Raw genomic sequence first — 13,097 nt, forward strand, 5'->3', positions numbered from 1 at the left:
CACTGACAGAACTTTTCTAACTCCTTCTAGTTTTAATGCATTAGGATTAAAATGAAAGAAAAACACACATATTTGTTAAAGAATGTGCATAGCCTTACCTAATGACATGGGAGACACTGGTGGACCCCAGACTAATGTGTTTACAGTCTTCTTATGATACACCCTGGAAACCTGTGGAAGTGGAAGGTGGTGCAGAACAAAGAGGAAGATTTAAATGATAAAAAGGAATAGTGAAAAACAGACAATCTTCTACAAAAATGACTTTATTACAAACTCAGTTATTCATAGAAAAAAGTCACTTAAGAACCTTCTTTAGTTCATTGCAAAAAAGCACTTAATACATGAGCTAAGACAAAATATAGAAAAACTAGCCCTAAATATACCTTACCTAGAAAACATAGTCAATTATCATCCATCTGGCCTGTGTGGGATTTTTTTTTTTTTTTTTTTTTTTTTTTTTTTGTCAGTCATGGGACTTGGACTCTGGGTCTGACGAGCTCTTCAGCTCAAGGCTAGCGCTCAACCTCTTGAGCCACAGCACCACTTCTGGTTTTCTTAGTGGTTTATTGGAGATAAGAGTCTCACAAACTTTCCTGCCTGAGCTGGCTTTGAATAGCGATCTTCAGATCACTAGATCTGAAATCTGGCTCTTATAATGAACATTTCTAGTTTTCTTTCAAAAGAGAGTAACAGTTTAAAGAGGATGCAATCATTTTTTGTGAGGAGGCTTGCTACCTTTATGTGAATTTTGTTTGGAGTTTGACATGTGCTAAATATAACTTCTGCTCTCTGAGACTGTCTTTTTTAAAATTTTATTTATTTAATTAATTAATTTTTACTGGTACCAAGGCTTGAACTTAGGTCTTTGAACTTACTCTGCTCTCTTGCTCAACTGGCTTTCTCTCATTTGAAATATACTTCCAACCTAAGTATTTGGTGGTTATTTTGAAGGTGGATTCTTATGGACTCTTCTGCCCTGGCTGGCTTTAAACCTTGATCCTTCAAATCTATTCATAGTTGGGTGAATAGCTAGGATTTTAGACATGAGCTATCAGCACCTAGTCCCATTTGTGTTGTGTGATATTTACTGAGAACTACTTTTTCCTATTCATTAGGCATTATGAATAGGCTAACCAATGAAAATATAGCAAAGTCAGCCTAGTGCTGGTGACTCATGCTCATAATTCTAGCAACTCAGGAGGCTGAGAGCTGAGGATCACGGTTGGAAGTCAGGCCAAGCAGGAAAGTCCTTGGGACTCTTATCTCCAATTAACTACCAGAAAACTTGAAGTGAAACCATGGTTCAAAGTGACAGAGCACTAGCCTCGAGCAAAAAAGGTCAGAGACAGTGCTCAGGCTCTGAATTCAAGCCTCACGACTGGATATATGTATGTGTGTGTGTGTGTGTGTGTGTGTGTGTGTGTGTGTGTGTGTGTGTGTGTGTGTGTGTGTGTGTGTGTGTGTGTGTGTGTGTGTGTGTATATATATATATATATATATGAAATCCAAAAAATGCCCATGACATCTTAGAACCATTGACCCTATGAAAGGAGAGAAAGGGGGATCAGTGTGGAGTTTTCACATAAGAAACTTAAGTTTTGTGGTTAGTCTCTAATGAGGCCCACTGACATAGTTGGTGATGTTCTTTCAAATGACTCTCCTGTATGACAAAGCATTTCAGAATAATGATTAAAAGGCTAAGATAAAATTTGTACTGACCCCAGAATTCCTCTAAAACATCTCTCAATTATCTTTGTTTCTCCTCATTTTCGTTCTTGGCTCTTTCTAGCTCTTTGTTTTGGAAAAATGAGATATCTGGTTTGCCAAAAAAACAATAAGTACAGACTCCTGCACCCTGCTCCCCTGCACCTTGCCCCAAACTTGGCTGAAACTGTGATCCTTGAGGTCTCAGGCTCTTGAGTAGCTAAGATTACAGGCATGAGCTGCCAGCTCCTGGTAAGGAGGGAATTATTAATGAGGAGAATCTCTGATTTAGAAGAAAAGCATATTGAGGATTGGAATGGCCATATCAGTATGGCTAGAATACAAACAGAGTGAAATTATGGAAAAGAAAGATGAGTTAAGGAGGTAGACAAAAGTAATATAGTACAGCTCTTATATTTCAAGTGTTTTAATTTTTAATTTATAAAATAGTAATTTCAAAAAGTTGACCTAAAATAATAATAATAAGTTTGATGATGGAAGCCAGGCATAGTAACTCACACCTAGTATACCAGTGACTCAAGAAGCAAAGATGAGGATTACAATTTGTGATCAGTCCAGGCAAAAAGGAAGTTAGACCCCATCTCAATCAATAAACCAAGTACAATGGCACACATTTGTCATCCCAACTATGTGGGAGATTGTATGTAGAAGAATCATGGCCTGAGACCCAGGAAAATGGTAAACTTTACCTGAAAAATTAATTAAAGCAAAGGAGAGCTGGTGGTATAGAAGAGACCTGTGTTTAAACCCAAGGATCACAATAAAAGAATGGAAAAAACATTTTTGACCTAAAATTAATGAGAATATTTAAAAGCTGTGTAAAGATTAGTGATTTACACATCTGCATTTAACAAGGACAACTTGGATTTCATTCATGTGAATTCTTAAAGATACAGATCATGCCAAGAACAGAAGGCACAATAATATCCAAGAGAACTAGTATAGAGTTAAGTGCAAGAACTGGTGCATAGCCAAGTGAAATGTGTCCAGGTGGAGAATTGCTGCTGTTAGAGGTTTTTCTGATCATTATGCTTCTGCTCATTTACTTCAAATACCCCAGAGCAGCAAAACATTTTCCAATGAAAAGTCAGGAGTCACTTCCCCAGAGGGAAATGGGAAATGAGTCTGTGGGGAGAGAATCATGGAAGGTGAAAGGGCTGACTGATCAAGAAACACTGGAGCTGGGTACCAGTGGCTCACGCCTGTATTCCTAGTTACTCAGGAGACTGAGATCTAAGGATTGCAGTTCAAAGTTAGCCTGAGTGGGAAAGTCTGTTAGACTCTTATCTCTGATTAAACTTCAAAAAAGCTGTAAGTGGAGCTGTGGTTCAAGTGGTAGATTGCTAGCCTTGAGCAAAAAAGCTTAGGGACAGTGCCCAGGCTCTGAGTTCCAGCCCAGGAGCAGCACCAAAAAGAAAAAAAAATAGTACTGGACATTTAGACATGTTAAACTGTAATCTCCTCATACAATGTTTTAAAGTTCAGAAGAATAAAACCAAAATAAATATACTTACTTATTTTTGTGCTGGTTCTGGGACTTGAACTCAAGTCCTCAAAAATATCTCTGAGCTCTTTACTCAAAGCTAGTTGCTCTACCATTTGAGCCATGGCTCCACTTCTGGCTTTTTGGTCATTAATTAGAGATAAGAGTCTCATGGTCTTTGCTGCTTGGGCTGGCTTCAGACCATGATCCTGACATCTCAGCCTCCTGAGTAGCTAGCATTACAGGTATGAGCGTCCAGTGCCCAGCATTATTTATTCTTTAAGAAATTATTTATTAGCATATTTTGTGAGACATTATCTCAGTATTTAGCCTAAACTGATTGAACACTTTATGTGAAGTAGTTCAGACTAACCTTGATCTCATGTTCTTTCTGCCTCAGCCTCCCAAGTGCTGGCATTATAGACATGTGCCACTATGCCAGACCTACAAATTAGACTTATGAAAATACAATACAATTTGTTTTGCCAAAATATACTTTATTACCAAATTACACATGTGAATTTTTTTTTTTTTAAAAAAAACCCTCACAAGTAAAGGTAAGAAGAAAGCATTTGGGAGGAAATGTGTTGCAATTGTGAAAGGTTTTCTCTATCTCTGACTGGACTAGTCTTGTCAATGACAGAATAACTTTACATTCAGATTGAGATGCTCTTTTCTAGGCAGAGTAAGAATGGACACTTGGAACCCTTTCACCCACTGTTGCGGGGCTGAAGGAAGGAAGCTGTATGTAGGAAGCTGGAGATCTGATACTGTAATCTCGCCTAAGTATTAGTCGAGTTTGGCAGGGAAAAAAGTGGGACATAGTGTACCCAGCATTATCCATTCTTATTCACTAGCAATTTTCTCCAAGATGAGAACATTCTGAGATCTCCAGACTGGCAAAGAATCCATTTTTGCGGCAGATTGAAATCAACCTCATGCAAATAACCAAGTTGTGGTCTTGTAAATTCAAAAATAGCCCTACAGAGTCAACTTCAATTTTCAAATGGTTTTGTTTTCACAATAAGAAAGTTCAAAAAGTTATGTTTATCTACTTCCAAACCTCAAGGAATTAATTAGCCTTTTTAGGGAAAGGAGAAACTTTAAAAAAATTGAAAAATAATGTGGATATAAAAAATGTTACAAGTCCCCTCTGCACGGTACTTTCACAATTAAAAAAATGTTACAAGTGCTTGTTTACGTAATATTAGGAAAACAGACTGTGAGCAAGGTCCATAAAAATGGTGAAAGTACATTATGAGTTTATAGAACAGTTACTCGTAATGATCACATGCAAAATAATGATTATTTTTTATATGCCAGTACAGAAGTTTGAACTCAGGGGCTGGGAAGGTGGCTCAGTGGTAGAGCGCTTGCCTTGCATGCTTGAGGCCCTGGGTTTGATTCCTCAGCACCACATAAGCAAAAAGCTGGAAGTGGCGCTGTGGCTCAAGTGGTAGAATGCTAGCCTTGAGCTGAAGAGCTGAGGGACAGCGCCCAGGCCCAGAGTTCAAGCCCACGACTGGACCCCCCCAAAAAAAAGAAAAGAAAAGAAGTTTGAACTCAGGGCCTCACACTCTTGCTCAGCTTTCTTGCTCACAGCTGGCACTCTGGCACTTGAGCCATGCTTTTCAATTCGCTGTCTGCTAGTTAATTTGCTCAGTGAGTCTAGTTTACTCCTCATAATCTGGAACTGGGAAATCCAAGATTAAACTATGTTTAGACTACATAAAACCATCCAGCTCTGTTCTCATATGGTAAAGGGGGAAAGAAAGCACTCGTCCCAGTCATGTAGTGATCTAGTTCTACTACCATTACCTTCAAAGTTAGAATTTTAACACTTAAAGCCATAAGCGGACAAGGCACAGATACCTAGACAATAGCAATGTGAAGCGGAAATGTCCTTTAGCAGGGCATTGGTGGCTCACACCTGTAATCCTAATACTCAGAAGGCTGACATCAGAGGATTTTGGTTCAAAACAAGCCCAGTCAGGAAACTTGCTGAAAGTATTGTCTCCAATTAACCACCAAAATCTAGAAGTGGAGTTGTGACTCAAGTGGTAGAAGGCCAGCCTAAGGTGGAAAAAAACAAAACAAACAAACAAAAAAACAATGAATGGACAGTACCCAGGCCCTGAATTTAAGCCCAAGGAGTGGAAAAACAAAAGATACTTTAAAGAAGATACTTTAAGAAGATTCTTGTTTAATGAAGATACTTCTTTAAAGTGTGTTTATTAAAGAAAAATAGATCTTTACCAATTAGTTGGCAATATACATCTTTTAGTTCATAGCCAATGATTGGATAATACAAATAATGTTTTAAAATTGTCATGTAACTTCTATATGTGCATCAAAATTTTATCATATTTTTATTAACATATGTTAGTTATTAGCATACATTAGCATATATCACAAGAGGGAGTTCCTTATGAAAATTCCACACATATACACAATCTATTCCAATCAATATCAACCCTTCTAGCATTCTCTCTTTTCTCATCTGCCCTTCCTGAAACATGTCAATAGGTTTTATTGTTCTGTTTTCATACGTGCAAATATTAATCTACTTCAACCATATTCATCCTCATTCACCCTCTATATTAGCTCAATCCACTTCAGCCAGAATCCGCACCCTTTTTTAAATTACAATAGCTACAGACATGAATTTGTGAATTTTGAACTTGCATAAACTCAATAATATACATTGTAATAATCTTTTTAAAATAATCAACTGGTCAGAAATTTAGATATGAGAATTTGGCCATTTGAATCTTATTTTTTGATAGTGCTGGGGTTTGAACTTAGGGCTTTGTGCTTGCTAGTCGGGCTTCTTTCCACTTGAGCCATGTGCTCACAGATAAATTTATGTGTATAATCCATTTTGATCGTGTCATCTTCTTCCACTCTCATCTGTCCAACTTCCTTAAGTTTCTGAGTTCGTTTTCAGGTATGTACATGAGTATTATTGCTATACTAACTTATTCGTCTCTCTATTCTCCATTTGCCCCTCCTCTTAACACCCACCTCTTTTCAATCAAGACATGTCTTCATTCCCTAGTATTCATTTTGTTCGAAAGGGTTACACCATGGAAACACACGCCTGTGTTTATCATACATTAATCAGTTTAATCATATATACAAATATGGCTCTGCATGTGTTTTCATATATGCTTAAAATTTAATTTCACTTCCACATATGAGAGGAAAACATGTGTCCTTTGTCTCTCTGAGTTACTTTATTCAATAGAATTTTTCCTAGGTTCACTCATTTCTCTGCAAATGACATAATATTATTTCTGATGGATGAATAAAACTCCCTTGTACAGGTAACTTGATGGGCTGGATAAGGGGTCAAATGATGAGGGGGGAATAATGGGAGGGGAGGCATTGATCAAGAGGCATTATGCTTATAAGTTGACCTGTTGAAGTTAAACCCCTTTGTATAATGACTTAAAATAGAAAATTCTAAATACATACATATTTACATATGCATATGCATATATATATATATCTCCCCACGCACATGCGCGCGCACACACACACACACACACATTTTCTTGATCCATTTGTCAGTTGTAGGGCATCTGGGTTGTTCCCATAACTTGACTATGGTGAATATTACTGCAATGAACATGGGTGTGCAGGTACCTTTATCTCCTGAATTCTAGTCTTATTTATAAATGCCCAACGGTGGTATTGGTGGATCATAATATTGGTCTGGGTTTATTTTAGTGCATTTGTGTGTGTGTGTGGCAGTCTTGGGGCTTGAACTAGGCATCTAGACTCTGTGCCTGAGCTTTTGAGCTTGGTCCCTGAGTCACAGCTCCTCTTCCAGCTTTTTGTAGACTTTCCTGCCGGGGCTTGCTTTGAACCATGATCCTCTCAGCTTTCAGCTTTCTGAATAGCTAGTGTTACAAGCATGAGCAACTAACACCCAGTTCTACTTAGCATTTTGTTTTCTTTTAAGGAGTTTTCATATGAACTTTCATAGTGGTTGTGCTAATTTACATTCCCGCCAACAGTATTTTGGAGCTCCCTGTTCTGACATTCTCACCAGCTTATGTTGTTATTTATATTCTTGATGATGGTCATTCTGATAAGTTAGAGGGAATCTCAGTGCTATTTTGATTTTCATTACCTTTAAAGCCAACGTTTACTATTCCTTCATGTATTTATGGGCCATTTGTCTTCTTCTAAGAAGGATATAATTCATTTGCCCACTTATTAATTGGGTTATTGATTTGGGAGGATTGAGGAGGTTTTTGGTTGAATCTTTATGCTGGTGCTAGGGCTGGAACTCAGAGCATCACTTTCTCACATGGCTTTTTTGATCATGACCATCCTTCCAGTTACAGGGGTAGGAAGTTTTGTTCTGTTTTTTTTTTAGCTCCTTGTCTATTCTGGTCACTAGACCCTTGTCAAATGTATAGGTAATAAAGATCTCCCATTCTGTAGGCTGTCTTTTTTAGCTTAATGACTATTTCCTTCTTGGGGCCTTCTATCCTGATGTAATTTTGTTTGTCAATTCCCTATCCTATGTTTGAGACTCTGGAGGTTCCTTCCTGTGCCAAAAAGTTCTCATATTTTCCCTACTTTTTTTTTATAGTAGGTTCAAGATTTCTGGTCTTAAATTGAGGTTTAATTAGATCCAATTTCAATTGATGTTAATGCAAGGTGAGAGACAGGGATCTAGTTTCCGTCTTCTACATATGGCATCTAGTTTGCCAAGTATCGTTTCTTCAAGAGACTCTTTATTCCACTACCTATCAGATGACTATTGCTATGATGTGTGGGTTAATTTCTGAGTTTCCTATTCTGCTATGCTGTTGCATTAGTCTTCCAGGTATGTTTGTGTGTGTGTGTGTGTGTATGTTTTTCTGTGATTCTTTTTGTATGTTTTGCTTGATTATTTTGTCTATTTGATCTCTTTTTAATTTTTAAAATTTTTAATTTTTTTCTCTAGCTCTATAAATAATAACACAGAGATTTTGATGCACTGAATTAGTAGATTGCTTTTTGCCAACATGACCCTTCTCATGATATTAATTTGGCCAATCCATGAATTCACATGGTCTTTCCATCTTCTGGTGTCTTCTTCAATTATTTTTCTTCAAAGGCTTATAGTTTTAATTGAAGAAACCCTTCATCTCCTTGCTTAAGGTTTTTCCTAGGGATTTTAATTTTTTAAGCCTTTGGGGAATGGGTTTTCTCCTAATTTCTTTCTATCTGGTAGTTGTTGGGATATAGAAAAGCTACTGGTTTGGGGGGTGTTGGTTTTATATCCTACTACTTTGCTGAAGGTTTTAGCTCCAGGAGTTTTGAGGTGGAGTCTTTGGGTCCTTTATATATAGCATTATATCATCTACAGATAAGGATAATTTTGACTTCTTTCTTCCCTATTTGGATTACTTTTCTAAATCCAAAAAGATACCTCCAAAGTTCTTCTTTCTTTTTCTAATAATTTATCTGCTAAAAAACCTAGTCATTTAAGCTGAGCACTGGTGTCTCACACTTGTAATCCTAGCTATTCAGGAGACTGAGATCTGAAGATCATCAGCCCGAGCAGAAAAGTCCATGAGACTCATATGTCCAATTAACCACTAAAAATTCAGACATGAAGCTGTGGCTCAAGTGGTAGAGGACTAGCCTTTAGCAAAAAAAGCTCAGAGACAACACCCAGGATCTGCATTCAAGCCCTAGGACCAGTACAAAAAAAAGTTTAAAAAGAAGATCTAGTCATTTGAATAACAATTCCCTATTGTCTAATTTTTATATTTATATGCATTCTTTATATACATGGTATAATTCAAAGTACTTTTATGTTTGTATTTCCTGAAGCTTTCCTAAATCCAGAAGTTTAATCACATTGGGTTTGATCTTCTGACAAGTTAAAGGTGATCTTCTGTTATATTATCAAGAAGCACATATCTGGTTGTCCATTTTTTGGTAATCTAAGTAGCTATTAATGTGCCTAGATTAATTCATTGGGAGTTATCAAATAGTAAGTTTTATCATTCCCTTTGAATTTATCAACTGTCATTCAGTCTTCACTTTGACAAAATATCTAAGAATATCAATTTAGAAGGGGAAAAGATTTATTTTGGCCATGGTTTTAGACATTTCAGAAGTTTTAGTAAATGATTGCTTGGTTCCATTTTTTTCTTGGCAGGGGCCCATAAAGCAGAATATCATGTTTGAAAAGTATGGGGGTGAGTGAGCTAGGAAGTAAACAATGAGGGAGGGAAAAGATTGGCTTCCAATATCCCTTCAAGGGCATGCACCAATGACTTGATTATTTTTTTCTTTTTTGGTTCTGTGATTTGAACTCTGGGCCTGGGCGCTGTCTCTGAGCTCTTTAGCTCAAGGTGAGCCCTCTACCACTTGAGCCACAGAGCCACTTCCAGTTTTCTCGTGGGTTTTTGGAGTCTCACGGACTTTCCTGCCTCAGCTGGCTTTGAACTGCAATCTTCAGATCTCAGCCTACTGAGTAGCTAGGATTACAAGTGAAAGCCATCAGCACCCAGCTGACTTGAATTATTTTTTCTTTTGTTAGTCCTGGGGCTTGAACTTGGGCTTAGGTGCTGTCCCTGAGCTTTTTCACTCCAGGCTAGTGCTCTATCACTTTGAGCCACAGCTCCATTTGTGGTTTTCTGGTGGTTAATTGAAGAGTCTCAAAGACTTTACTGCCTAGCCTGGCTTTGAACCACGATGCTCAGGTCTCAACCTCCTGAGTATCTAGATTACAGGCATGAGTCGTTGGGGCCAGGCAACTTAACTTCTTTCTACTAGGCTTTATCTCCTAAAGTTTCCACTTTCCAATAAGGTCACAGGCTGACCTCCAGGTTTTCAACACATGACATTTTGGAGGTCACTCTAGCCAAATTAGAACACAATACTTGCATAAAGATAAGTTTACTTTCACCTCTTAATATAGTGCTGGGAAAATGTCACATTCTTTCAATCTGTTTGCAAATTTTCAAGCTAATGATTTGACAGCCTACCATCATCCCAAACTGACCAAATAGTGTTCTATTATATTTTTATAATCATTATAAACTCACAGATTTAAAATTACTGGAAGTCTTTCAGAATGCCTTAATTTCATTTAAGATTACACTGTTTCTTGTTTGGCCAGTGGAAGATTCTTATTCATACTGGTTCTTGAGTCCATTTACAGAATCCTAAAAGTCTTCAATAACTTTCCTACAATTTGAAATGGTAACATGTCCCAGATTCACTTTGGACCTTCCAAGCTTCAGGCCTAGAATCATAATCCATCTGCTAAGAAGCTAGGCTACAATTTATTGTTAGGAACACTAGCTACTTTCTGCATTGTCATTATTGGTAGGTCTGAATAGGGATAAGGCTACGATGTATATGTGTGTGTATGTGTGTGTGTGTATGTTTGTGTGTGTGATTTCTGAGTAAATTCTAACTTCAGATTTAAGACCACTGAATAGGGTTTTCCTATTTTTTTCTGTGTCACATTTGTATATCCCATATTAAAATATAGAATGGGTACAGAGAATCTTGATTCTTAAGGACACATTGATTAAAAGGAGAACAATTCAAAATTACTGATTTGTTTGTTGTACATCACACACATTCCTAGGATAACAATAATATTATAATTACTTGGATAGTTAATAAGAATGGTTGAAGTTATTTTGGGATACGTATTCCTTATTTCTCCTAACTTTTAAAAAGTTTAACTTTATCTGTGCTAAAGCCAGTCAAACAATAATATAGCATTACATACTTGACTCATCCTTTTTGTTTCATTTTTCTCTACATTTGTAGTGCAGTAGCATGTTTGATCTATTCTTGGACAATGTCTCCACAGTTATTTTGGGGGGATGTGTGTGTGTGTTTTAATTATTTTCTGATGTATTCTCCAGGAAAGATTAGAGTTTACAATATTTCTTGTTGCTAATCGTTGTATATGAAACTTTTATACTTGAAAGTTGATTTCAAAGTCTATAAGATTCTTGGTTCACATTTTATTTATTTCCAGTGCTTTTAGTATTATTCTATTTTCTCTAGCATAAAGCATTTCTATCAAAGAGATGATAATATAATTTTCTTTCCTCTATTAAACACTTGCCTCTTTTGCACAGAGGCCTGGTGGACTTTTCTTCATCTTCAAAATCCAGTAATATTATTAGAACATGTCTTCGAGGCCAATATTCTCAGGGGCATAGAACTTTAAATATGAATTTTATGTTATTTTTTAAAAAAATCTATAAACATTTCCTTGAAATACATACAAATGCAGATATAAATTAAAACAATATAATATTCATGGATACTTCATTTCTTTTTATCTTCTTCAGTGATTCTATTGTCAATAATTTAGATCATCTTTGACCATCTTCAATGTATGTCACTTTTTTATGTTTTTTTTTTTAATTGTGAAAATACTGTACAGAGGGGTTACAATTACATGGGCAAGATAATGACTACATTTCTTATCAAGCATTGTAGCCTCCTCTTTGTTTCCCCTTCCCATCTCTTCCCATCCTCCCCTTGCCCCCCCAATCTTCCCCTCCCCGCCCCCGCAAAGTTGTAAAGTTCGCTTTCGACATAACAACTTGTACATCTCATTGTTGCAATGGGTCCACCTGTATTCCTATTTAAACGATTTGTTTTTCCTCTTCCCCTCCACAAATTATACCAACATCAAATACAGTGAAAGCAGGGATTATACTGTGGGGGAGGAATATACAAAGCAACAAAGAAATAAACTTATAAATGTGTTAGAAACAATCGCATGAAAGAAAAAAAAACATTTGAATACATATCTTAGGGTTCATTTCCCTAACATCACCTTATCTGACCTTTTCTGCTTGACTCATACATATACTAGATATTACAAATAAGGGAAACCATGGGGCCTATGTTTCTTTGGGCCTGGCTTACTTCACTTAATATAATTTTTTCCAAGCCTTTCCATCTCCTAATAAATGGGACAATGTCATTCTTTCTGATGGAGGCATAGAATTCCATTGTGTATATAAATGTATGTCACTTTCAATCCCTGCCTCCCTTCTTCTCTGCCTCTCTCCCATTTCCCTATTTCTCTTTCTTTTCTCCTTGTTCCTTCTTTCCTTCCTTCCTGCCTTCCTTCAGTGATGGAGTTTAATTTAGGGCCCATGCTTGCTAGGCAGTCCCTCACTTGGGACATGCCTCCGGCTCTTTTTGCATTAGTTAATTTTTGGACAGCCTCTTCATATAGTCATGAGTTGGCCTGGAAGGTATCCTCTTATTTACAGTTCTTCTGTTGCTGGGATGACAGGTGCATGCCACTAAATCCAGCTACTAGGTCTTACTTTATCTTTTTTTGTCTGGGCTGGCATTGAACTGTGATTCTCTTGATCTCTGTCCCTGAGTAGCTACCAACACAGGCATGAGCTACCATACCCAAGCTCTTCATTTCTTTTACAATTAAAATCATTTCCTCTATTTTTCTCCTATTTCTCTTGAGATATTTGCCATATTTATTTCTTTTCATGTTTACTCTTTGGTCTTTATTTCCAAAATATTGTTTTATTTTATTTCAAGTTCTTTTCCTGATTCCTGATGCTTTACTTTTGAGTTATTCTAATTTTAATTTATGGTTTTTCATCTATTGTATAATTTTGTCTTGGTATTTTAAAATAGAAAGCTATGCTTTTAATTCATTCCTTAACTATGTCTTTTCGGCATGCTTTCATTGTCTAGTAGGCTATTATCTCCTAGCTTGTGATATTTAGCTTTCAGAGTTTCTTTTTTCTTTCTGGGAGTACTGAGGTTAGAACTCAGGGCCTCCTGCTCACTCAGCTTGCTTGCTCAACTGGTTCTGCCACTTTAAGCCAGACCTCCAGTCCTGCTTTTTGTTAGTCATTTGGAG

The sequence above is a fragment of the Dipodomys merriami genome, unplaced genomic scaffold (assembly GCF_024711535.1).
Source record: "Dipodomys merriami isolate MVZ:Mamm:240054 unplaced genomic scaffold, mDipMer1.0.p SCAF_9, whole genome shotgun sequence".
Taxonomy (NCBI): domain Eukaryota; kingdom Metazoa; phylum Chordata; class Mammalia; order Rodentia; family Heteromyidae; genus Dipodomys; species Dipodomys merriami.